This window comes from Pinus tabuliformis, chromosome 7, assembly GCF_031772625.1.
Source record: "Pinus tabuliformis cultivar Carrire ecotype Pingquan chromosome 7, CPIR1, whole genome shotgun sequence".
Classification (NCBI taxonomy): domain Eukaryota; kingdom Viridiplantae; phylum Streptophyta; class Pinopsida; order Pinales; family Pinaceae; genus Pinus; species Pinus tabuliformis.
The window spans coordinates 730,535,342-730,546,723 of record NC_142293.1 but is presented as its reverse complement, the minus strand read 5'-3'; positions in this window follow the sequence as shown (position 1 = coordinate 730,546,723).

Here is an 11,382-nt window from a genome sequence, read left to right as displayed (position 1 = left end):
ATGAATATTAGATTTGTTAAAGGATATGAAACCTTAGATAAAATTATCAAGGTACAACACTCTCCTCTTATGAGGACAGATCTTGGATACATTGGAGAAATATCTCAAATAGAAAAGCCTTTAGCCACCACTGGAAGTTATCTAATTGTAACAAAAACCAATGGGCAAAGCTTCGGTCCTGTCAGGGTCCTGTATTTCATAGGTGGAATACTTTTCGCCTGATATTTTATATCTAAAAGTGTAAATAATGTTTCTTGTTTGAAATTTATTTCCAATATATATATATAATTAAAAGAAAATAAATTGTAGGGGACATAAAAAATAGAATAAAGAAAAAACAAAAAAGGAAAGAAAATAAAAGACTATAACAAAAAAGTCCCAATGCCACCAGAAAAATAACAAGAAAGTGCATTGAAGACCTTCATTGAGAAATGTTTGTATATAAATGTGCAGCTTGTTTCAATGCCACTTACAAATAAATGATTCAATTAATCATACTCACTAATCATGATTAAACTGGGTCCCATAGGTTAGGTTAAGGAAATAAATCAGCCATCTAGCTTAATCTTAGTTGAAATGGTTAGTTAGATTAGAGAAAAAATTTATTCAAATTGTTTAAACTTGGCTAAAGTTCAATGAAGTAGTTAAGTATAATTTCATATTATTTTGAATAGGAAAAATAAAATAAAAGGTTTGCAAAATCACAATGCACCTTTATAATAGATTAATGATTCTTAGGATAAAGTGATTAGGTTTAGAAAATTAATTGTGTTATTTAACAACGATTAAAAATATGTAATAATACGTGTTGGGTACTAAATATCAAGTTTTGTTATAAATTCGAAAAATGGAAAAACGTTTTGTCATTATGTAATATATTAGCCGTAGGATTTAACGACCATGATCTACCCTGCTTGGATCAACTACGAGGGATCTCTTTCAACCCCCACATTGTTACAGATCCATTTGGGCACATCAAATCCCAACATTCAGATCAATGTTTTAGGACTCATCAAACCACAATTTTGGTTGCTTCATGCCCTAAACAAGTCACCCCTTTGAATGGCTCCTTCCAAAATAGTTTCATGACTTGAAGACATCCAAAAATAGCCTCTCGAGGGACCAGCGCAGGTAAGCCCTTATTAAGGTGCACTACATAGTAGTTAAGTCCACTTCCAGGGTGTTGTGCAGAGCACTTAGGTTTCCTTTCACCTGTGCTGGGCGAGAATGAGCGAAATTCACATAGGGTTTGGGGAATATTCGTATCTTTTGGAGTCATCTAGAAGTTTCTCTATCTTATCAACTCTTATGAGCTTGAAAATGGATGAGGAATGAGTTAAGGTGTATCCTATACTCTCATACCTTCCTCCATTGAACTAATCTAAGTATGGAAGGCCTTTCAGTGCCACCATTTATGACAAAACCTCCTTCATCTTCCTATAAATTGACCACTCATCTAAGTGATCAGGGGCTGGACTATGTTGAATTGTTAAGAGATAATGCTGCTATGAGATTTGGCTTTGAAGCAAGTATTGTGATGCTACAAGTTTGTCATTCTTTTAATGTGATGTGGATGGGATCCAAGCTAGAGGAATGGCTTTGAATCAGACACCGATGGTTGTAATTCCTTCTTCTATCTAATAAAGTGTTTGAACATTTTTCCCATATGTTTGTATTGTTTCATAATGCTTATGTGTGTGAATTGTATCTGATTCCATTCACTTATATTCAATAGATGATAGGCTTTGATCGGTTTTGTCTTCTATTGTGTTTACAGGGTACTTATCAAGCGGATTAAGTATGGTAAGGAGCGACGAAATCGATACAAGGGAGATGAGAGGAAAGCAGAACTACTGATAGGCCTTCTATCTTCTCAACTTATCTATTTCTTATAGGAAAAGTCTAAAACACTTTAAATTGTTGTTCTAGATACAACTACTTATCTAAGGAATTGGTATTTATCCGTAGATACTAAATTCTACAAAACACACATTCCATCTTGTCGTTATCGGTGGGGGGGGGGGTCCATAGAGCAAAAATCCAATCCCCATGCCCCAAGCTATGTGGTATCCACTAGTGACTTCACACCCCCCTCCCCCAAACCTAAAACCACATAGCACTACCCCTCCCCTCTCCAAAAACCGCCCTCCTCTCCTCTACTCCCGTCAAGATTCCTCCACATAACCTCCCACATCCTACTCTCTGTGGCACAATGAAATCCTGTGTTACCCACAATATGCATATAAAATTCATAATCTCATCAATCCCAGGAATTTCAATGACTTGCCTAGTGAAACCTTCATAAGTTAAGGTTCAAGGCCCCTTAATTAAATCTTTGTGGAATGATTTGTTAACTAATCTAGTCTGTCCCTTAATCAATCCTTTCATTGGGACTCTATACTCCACCTTCATTAAACTTTGATTAATCTTAATGCCCGCACATATAACCAATCCCCACACTTTACTTTCGTTATATTTGGACTTATCCATAAAACCTTCTTATTTCTTTATTTCTATTATAAACCTTATATAATAGAAATCTTTCACAAACATACGTGAACTTACCTTTTACTGCATTTCCTCACCTTTGCACATTTATCAATGCATACCTTTATCGCAGTCGTGGAATTCAAAGACTCTTGAGAACTTGGCATTTGGGACTTTCGATTTGCGATATGTGATTGCCCTGTCCACCATTGATTTCCTCCACCAGATCAACGACTGTTGCAATATTGTATCCCACTGACCTATGACTCCATCGCCTCTCTGATGCAATATGCGATAACACAACCAGACTTCAAATAACATAAGCCCGCACCTATAACCTTCTCAGGTTCAGCTTCAATCTCCACGTCAATCTTACCTTCAATCCGACGGCTGATATTTCCAAGATCAACAGAGTTGCTTAGTGATCCTACACCATAGGTCAATGCTCATTCATTTTAACGGTCTATAGTGATATCGCATCAAAAACCTGCACGACTTTTAACCACCTCACAGAGCCAATACGAATTATAAGTCCTCGGTCTATAGAATTTCGAGTCCGTTCAGAGATTATCGTCCAATCATCTTTATGACCGATATCCATTAGATAATGGAGTCAATCAAATCCTACAGTCTATGGCCCTTCAACTAGCACATGAATTATCAAGCTCTCAAACCCCCTAGTGGACTATGACCTAGGTACTTGAATTTTGCGATCGACAGCTAATAACAATTACGGGCCTTCAACTGCAATCAAGGAATCCTATACTTTCTACCCCCGCCACGGTTACTAATCACCTCCTTACTTGGCTTTTATGTTGTTCTTCAATGTTCTTTTGTCCTTTCAACTTTCTCCAGGGTTCTAGTCTTTAGCTCTTCTGCATCACAACTTCCTCCTTAAATTAGATCTACTCACGCCTTCATGCTTCCTCCTATATTGTCGATGTGTGTAAAGCCATAACAACTCTCAATGACTCTTCTCTATATTCTGCCTCTTATTTTGCACCTGCAACCTAAGTTATGCAGAATAAATCAAAATCATACACGATCTATATCTTAATTACTCAATACACACACATAAATTCCAAATCGAGTTGTTTGTATTAATAAACAAGTATTTACACAAGAGTCTCTCTCTCTAGCTTGATTTTCTGATCAGTGGCCTCTATTTTCCTACTTTCCCGTAGGCTTACAGATAAACCATGTTTCCTAACTCTCTAACTACTGACTGAATCACTTGCTCCGAGCCTTTTAGGCTTACCTTTATACAAAAAGGTTCTGTTGAACTAATTCTAGTTCAGATCCTCAATTTGTTGAACTAACTCCTAAAAACCTTCTAAATCCACTTTTAAATCCTACTTATCCCTAAGAATCCTCTCTAGTTCCTTGAATCATGAGACCTATAAGAGTTACAATTGATTTCCAACTCTCTCATCATAATTACACTCATTTTCTCCTACACTTGATACCATTTACAAATATCCTCACACTTATCTAATTAATTCCTACTTTAATAACTAAATTTTTTAATAATTACATACATAGGAATGCAACTTCCTTGAAAACATAAGACCCCCTATGTCTACTAAAATACAATGATAGTTTCGAGTCAGTGCTCCTGCATCACTCTGCTACCGTCATTGTTCCACTTTTCTGTCCCTCATTCACCTAACAAAGTATCCATTATCTCATTGCACTCTCCCATTAGGAATAACCATTTGATCATTTATGCCTTAATCTACCCATTTTGTAATGGACATGTGCGTAACAACCACAAATCCAATCGTTATAAATCAACCCTAATAATCTTGTGTGGTCCTCCTTTTCACCCTTTGTTTTTAATTTACAATTATTCATGTTTCATATTGCATCTCCTGCCCACCATGAGCGCCAACCATTTCCTCAAATTCAATGTTAAAATTACCTCAGCTAAATAGTGTTCTAATCGAATCTTTGTCCCTTTTCTCTTTCCAAAGTTTGCAGACATGGAACCCAAGGGAAAGGGGAAATACTCTAATCCAAAAACAAATGTAGAAAACCATATGTCCTTTGCTACCCTGGACCTCGACCACATACCTCTGGCTGACCAGTATTACAATATTGCAGACACTGAGTGTGAATTTGACTTGTTCGAATCACACCACTGGTTGAAGCAAACCAATCTAGACCAGGGTGATGACATTAATCTCTGGGAGTCCCTACTTCCCATGTTCATGTTTCCATAGGCCCACAATTTCCCTAATTTCATCATATGGTGTCAGGCCATATACAATCCATTTCAGAGAACCATTGTGGCCCAAAATGGAGACATTCTGGTCACTATTTTACCAGTAACCATAAACCAAATGTTATTAATTCCTAAAAATGATTCTCTTAGTTAGTTTTTTGTAGCTGCCCTAAGGGATATATATCATAAAATTACCTTCCCTCGGAGAGCCCAAATCTTCGATATTTTCCTCCCAAAGGATACTCAACTTCCCAAGGAAAGCCCTCCCTATCCAGCTTCCATGTTCCCAGAAAAATCTAAGCAGATAATCTCTTTAGTGTCTAGCCTTCTAAGGTACCAGTTAGACCAATGGGTGGATGAGCCCATTCTAAGTTTTCTTTCAATATTTTCTAAGGGACATAAGCCAACATGCATGTTTCATTTTAGTCACTTTTTGGCTAATAATATCCATGAACAGTTCATGAATATCATTATTGAAGGCATGTTCAAGTACACATCTGTATTAGTTTATATGTTCATTTTTCAACAAGGTGACAAATTTCCAATAGCATTGAAAAAACACGTTGATCAAGGAGTTAGTGAGCCAGTACTAGTGTGGAACTCAATGGTGAGAAGAAATTCAATGTAGTTCAATTTTACAGATTTGATAGACATGTTTATTCATATAGTGGAAGGACTTCTCAATAGTCAAATCGATCCAAGAATCAATCAAAAAATTAAGATGATTTTGCACCTAAGTGATCATACCAAAATGGGAGACTAGTCTCTGTGCCAAAGCTACATAGAAATAAGAGTATATGGGTGTGAATTACCCCCATATAATATTCCCAAATAATTTCCATTGAGGATCTTTTCTATGGAATATATTAGACGAATTATTAATATGGATGAACTTCATTTTGTTCCAGGTAAAAGAAAATCACAGTTCAATATCACGCCACAAGTGGGACCATTTATATGTAATAACAGAGTAGTGAGGAAAGTGGAAGATGTGATCCTCAAACAAATGAATTTCCACCTATGTGTTACTTGCTCTTATGACGCTTCAATATAATTTCCAATTTAAGGGTGACACACAAAACCACACCTTATAATCATACCCCTGGACTAGAGATTGAAAAATTCATGAATCAAGATCAGTGCGAGGAAGACACACTACAAGAAGAAGAGGAGTAGACTCTGTCAAAAAACACCTCCCAAACTCTAGGGCCTCAAGGGGAGGAAAAAAAATACCAAGGAAGAAATATTTTCACTAGTTACAGAAATTAGTGCCAAAGAATTCATTATTTATCAGAAAATCGAGAATACTAGCCCTAAAACAATCCCCATTTAGCAGAAAGCAGGGAAGGAAACCATTTTTATGATTGGTACACCCATCTCAACAGAGTCACAAGATCTATTCTCTGCAGCTCCACCCCCTCGACCTCACAAGGTCCATAAGAATTAGTACAATCAATAGAATTGGCAGATAATCAATATGAGCCACATATCTTTAATAAATTTATGAAAATCGAGTAGAAGAATGAGTCGCTCAAGGCCAAGACATATGCTTAGTTTTAGAAACAAACCTCTACTTCCTAGCATAGACTATTAACAACATTTGACAATGAGCAAGGAAGAATATAGATGGAATTTTTACAAGCTCAATTTCCATTCCGAAAGTCTCCTTCAGATTACAAGAAGACTATTTTTTCATTTGATGCAAAGCAGATACATCCTATAGATCAAATGGATATGAATAAACAATTTGGAGAAATAATTTTCTCCACGATGACCAATAGTTCTATGACAACTTCAAAGTTAAGAACATCACTCAACAATGTCCAATCACATTTAAAGCTAGAGAAAATATCCTTATTAGCAAAGGACAATAAAATCAAATAATTGGAGGAACTAGTGATCAAACTGGGTTATAATCTGAGTGATGTCAAAGCAGTGGAATAAATCCTAAAGAAAAATTATACAGATATAGAAGCACTTAGAAAGAAACTTAAATTACCATCTACATGGGATCCATGAGCAAAAGAGAGAAGAAAACGAGAAGGATAAAGAAGGCTTGCTCAAACTCATCATTGAGAAAAATGTACAAATTAAGGAGGTGGAAGAGCAAATAGAAATTTTACCAAAAGAAAAGGAAGATATTGTGCAATTAGCTATGACTATAGTGACAACTGTACCTATTTCTGTTGCAGGAACAACCAAGGATTCTACATCAGCATCAAGTGACTTGAACAAACTCATGCAGAACCTGTCTCTTCACAGACAAGAGAATGATAAGTTAAATAATAAATTAAAGAATCTGGAAGATGAGAAGTTGAAAATTGACAACTTCTATGTAGCTGAGTTGCAGAAATTTCACAAGCTTACCCAGAAGATTGAGAGATTGGAGAATGAGTCACTGATCGCTCATACTTTGGCACAAGACAGGGAAAATGTTTGCTTGGAAATTAGTCAAGCCATGAATGATATTTGGCCATCCATTCAGATCAGTTTTGAGCAATAGGAGGCAATAGAAATATCTAAGACAACAATCAAACATGTTAGAGATGCCCTAGGACACAAACCAAGTTAGGCCACAACCATGATTAAAGTGTTGAATTTAGAGATCATATCGGAATTAGAATAGATGCGGATAGTAGACAAGATAGAGGCTATCTTGGAGATCAAGAAAGTATTGTAGAAAAGGAACTTGATGACCCAATTGGAGACCAAAACTTTGACTCTGGAAAATTTTGTCTAGAGATTTCACACCAAGTTCAACCTACTGAACCAGAGAGGATTACCGAGATTAGTAGCATGAGATGATAGATTCATCAACTTGGAGGATTACTATCAGAAACTTTATATTCTTGCTACAAATACTTTATATTCTTGCTACAAATAAATCCAAATTTGCATGTATCAAGGGAAATATCACATGAAAAGCTTTCTTAGAAGCTTTGGAGTTTGATTTAACTATCAAACATGAAATCAAACACATCTTCATCAACATGCCAACCTTTGGTAAGTATAAATAAGTCGATGAAGTGTATAGAAAGTTACTGAATCTTTCTATCCTCAGTGATGAAAGATGGGATCAATTGTGTGACATCATTGAGTGAAAGGTTTTCATATCGAACAGACAAACAACAAGGCATCACATTTTGAGGACAGGTCATCAACAATTTTCCTCAAAGTTAGTACCAATAGTTCCATCACTTAGAAGATCCCCAGATTTTTGTACTACTTTTGTAATTGGTTGTTAGATATTTTTAGGATCCTATCTTAATATTGTGAATTAGATATTTTGTAAAATTTTCTATATGTACTTCATAATTAGAATTATGAAGGGTTGGGATTAGTTTGGAAGAAAGGATTTATATTGTAAAGAAGCTCATAGAGCTACCTTTGAACATTTTTCAGTAATACAGATCAAGCATTGCATGATTCTTGTGTCAATTTCATTGGTGAAGTGCATATTTCTTTGTTAAATGTTTTCATTATTTTTCACATATGTTTACATAATCTAAATTATTCTAAGAAGAGTATGAACAAAATTTATTTAAAGTTATACTCTGAATGTGACTTATGAATTATTTCCATGTTTTATTCTGAAAATTAAAAAAAGAACCCTTAATTTCTCTATTTATTAATTGGATTGTTTTATCTTTTTCTTCTCTTTAACACCATAAATATTAAAGGATCCAGTGAAGTTTCCTAACCTACCATGTAACTTTAGATTGTAACCTCTTTGTTTGATCAACCTAAACCTATGATTCCATTTCCCAATGGCCTAATTCCACCGTCTCAACCGAACTACACAAAAAACGCAAACCTAAACATGATAACTAGCCTAATATCATCAGTAAAACAAAGCTAAATCATATAGAGAGATCCCTCTTTGAAAGTTGAAGGGCTGGATTCCCAATTTCCAAAGTGGTTCGAAGGTTACACATGTGATTTACTCTGCAACCTAAAAAATTATGGAGTGATAACAAGTCCTCAACAAAAGGATAATGGCATTCCACAGGTAAATCATGTTCACTTTAATCCAAGGATGAACAACAACAGAAGCACTAGTCAAAAGGTAAACAACACCAAAATATTCTATGAGCACATAAATTTATTTTTAATGGACAATGTTTCTCATGTCATAATTTTGGTCACAAGGTTGCTCAATGTATTGCATACAAAACCATTATGACTAGAGAAGGAAGAAAACAAAGGAATGAGACAAGAGTCAATAAGAACATTTATAATAACTTCTCGCCTCTTAAATATTAAATTGAATGGCCATTTTGCAATAACTTTGGACATGAATAATATGAATGCATGAGAAAATTACATCCAACATCTCAACAAGAGAAAATCTCAACAAATTCTCTAGTATGGAAAATGAAGGAGTTACGATCTGAAAGTTGTGGCATAGAATTGTTTGCAGAAGGAGAAAAAGATAAATGGTACATTGATAGCGGATGCTCAAAACACATGACAGGTGATAAATATAAACTTATTTCATACAATCCTTTAGAGAGAAAAGAATTTAACTTTTGGGAATGACTCACCTATTGTCATTAGGGGTTAAGGTTCTGTTTTTCTAAAAGAAAAGGTTAAAGTTGGTAATGTTATGTATGTTGATGGATTAAAGCATAACTTGTTGAGTCTTATCCAAATTTATGACCAAGGAAATGAGGTGGTATTCTGATCAAAAGAATGTGTGGTTGATGAACTTGACACACGGAAGACCATAATAAAAGGAGTAAGAACCCTCAGCAATATGTATATATTGAAAGGTGGAAAAGCACAATGTTACCTTAGAAAGGTAGAGGAAAAATGGTTATGGCACAAAAGGTTGGGACATCTAAGCTTCTCTCAAATAAACAAATCAATCAAGCTCAATGTTGTTCATGATCTAGCCAACTTCACCCTACAAGAAAGTACCATATGTACATGATGTCAATTCGATAAGAAAACCAGAGTTCAATTCAATACTAAAGAAGGGTCACCAAGTAAGCCTCTTTAACTTATACATACTGATTTTTGTGGACCAGTAAGGAAAAAGTCACCTCGTGGAGAACAATACTATATCTTATTCATTGATGACTTTTCTAGAATGTGTTGGATCAATTTATTGAAACATAAAGATGCAGCGTTTGATAAATTTAAAGTCTTCAAAGCATTAGTTGAAAATTAATTAGATCTAAAATTCAAATGTCTCAGATCTGACCAACGAGGAGAATACATATCATATGAATTCTTTGATTTACGTGAACAACATGGCATAAAAGGATAATTTTTTGTAGCTAGAACTCCACAAAAAAATGGCGTGGTATAAAGAATGAATAGAATTGTTCAACAAATGGCTTGTGCTATGCTTGATGAGTTTGGAACTCTTGACACCTTCTGGCGTGAAGCTTCCCATACCGTAGTAAATATTCTCAACAAGGCTCATATTCGTGTGAATAGTGATAAAACTCCGTATGAACTTTGGTATGGTAAACCTCCCACTATAAAGAATTTTAGAGTTTTTGGAAGAAAATGTTTCATAAAAAATAATGATGAAAAACTTGGTAAGTTTGAAGATAGATCAGATGAAGGAATACTTCTTGTTCACTCATCTAGAAGCAAAGGATACAAATGTTACAATAAAAGACTTCGAAAAATTGTTGAATGCATTGACATTGTGGTTGATGAAGCATGAATAGATCCCAAAAAGGTAACATTAGCAAAAGAGGATGATGATGATGAATGCTTCCCCACATCAAATTACAATGATATAGAAGAAGAAACTAATTTAGCAGCAAAATAAGACACATCAGACAAAGAAAAGGCTCCATCCATGTATGTTCAAAAGAATCATCGAAAAACTCAAATTCTAGGAGAAAAGAAAACTCAGGTACAAACAAGAAGAACCCTTGTAGACTATCCTAGTTATTTAGCCTTATTATCCACCACTGAACCAAAAAATGTAAATCAAGCTAGTAAAGATGAATGTTTGGTTAATTCCATGGATGAAGAACTTGATCAAATTGAAAAGATTGATACTTGGGAATTGGTTCCAAGGCCTCATGATCAAAATGTTATTAGGACAAAATGGATATTCAAAAATAAGTTGAACGAAAATGGAGAGGTGATTAGGAACAAAGTTATACTTGTTTGTAAAGGTTATGCTCAACAAGAAGGTATAGACTTTGAAAACACATTTGCACCAGTAGCCAAACTTGAAGCCATAAGAATTTTTCTTGCACTTTCAAGTTTTCAACATTTCAAAGTTTATCAAATGGATGTAAAATATGCTTTCCTTAATGGAGATCTAGAAGAAGAAGTATATATTGAACACAGAATGATTAATTTGGGGAATGATGAAAACCTTGTATGAAAACTCAAAATGGATTTATATATGCTAAAACAAGCTCCATGGGCATGATATTATCATCTTGACAAATATCTTCAAAAACAAGGTTTCACAAAAGGATCCATAGACAATATCTTGTACACCAAAATTGAGGATGATAAATTTCTAATTATTGTTGTTTATGTTGATGATATCATCTTTGGTGGTAATTAAGAATCTATGAGTCAAAACTTTGCTTCTATTATGAAACACGAATTTGAAATGTCTTTACTTGGGGAACTAACCTATTTTCTTGGTCTAAAAGTGCAACAAGCTGTAGAAATTTCTCTATAGATCA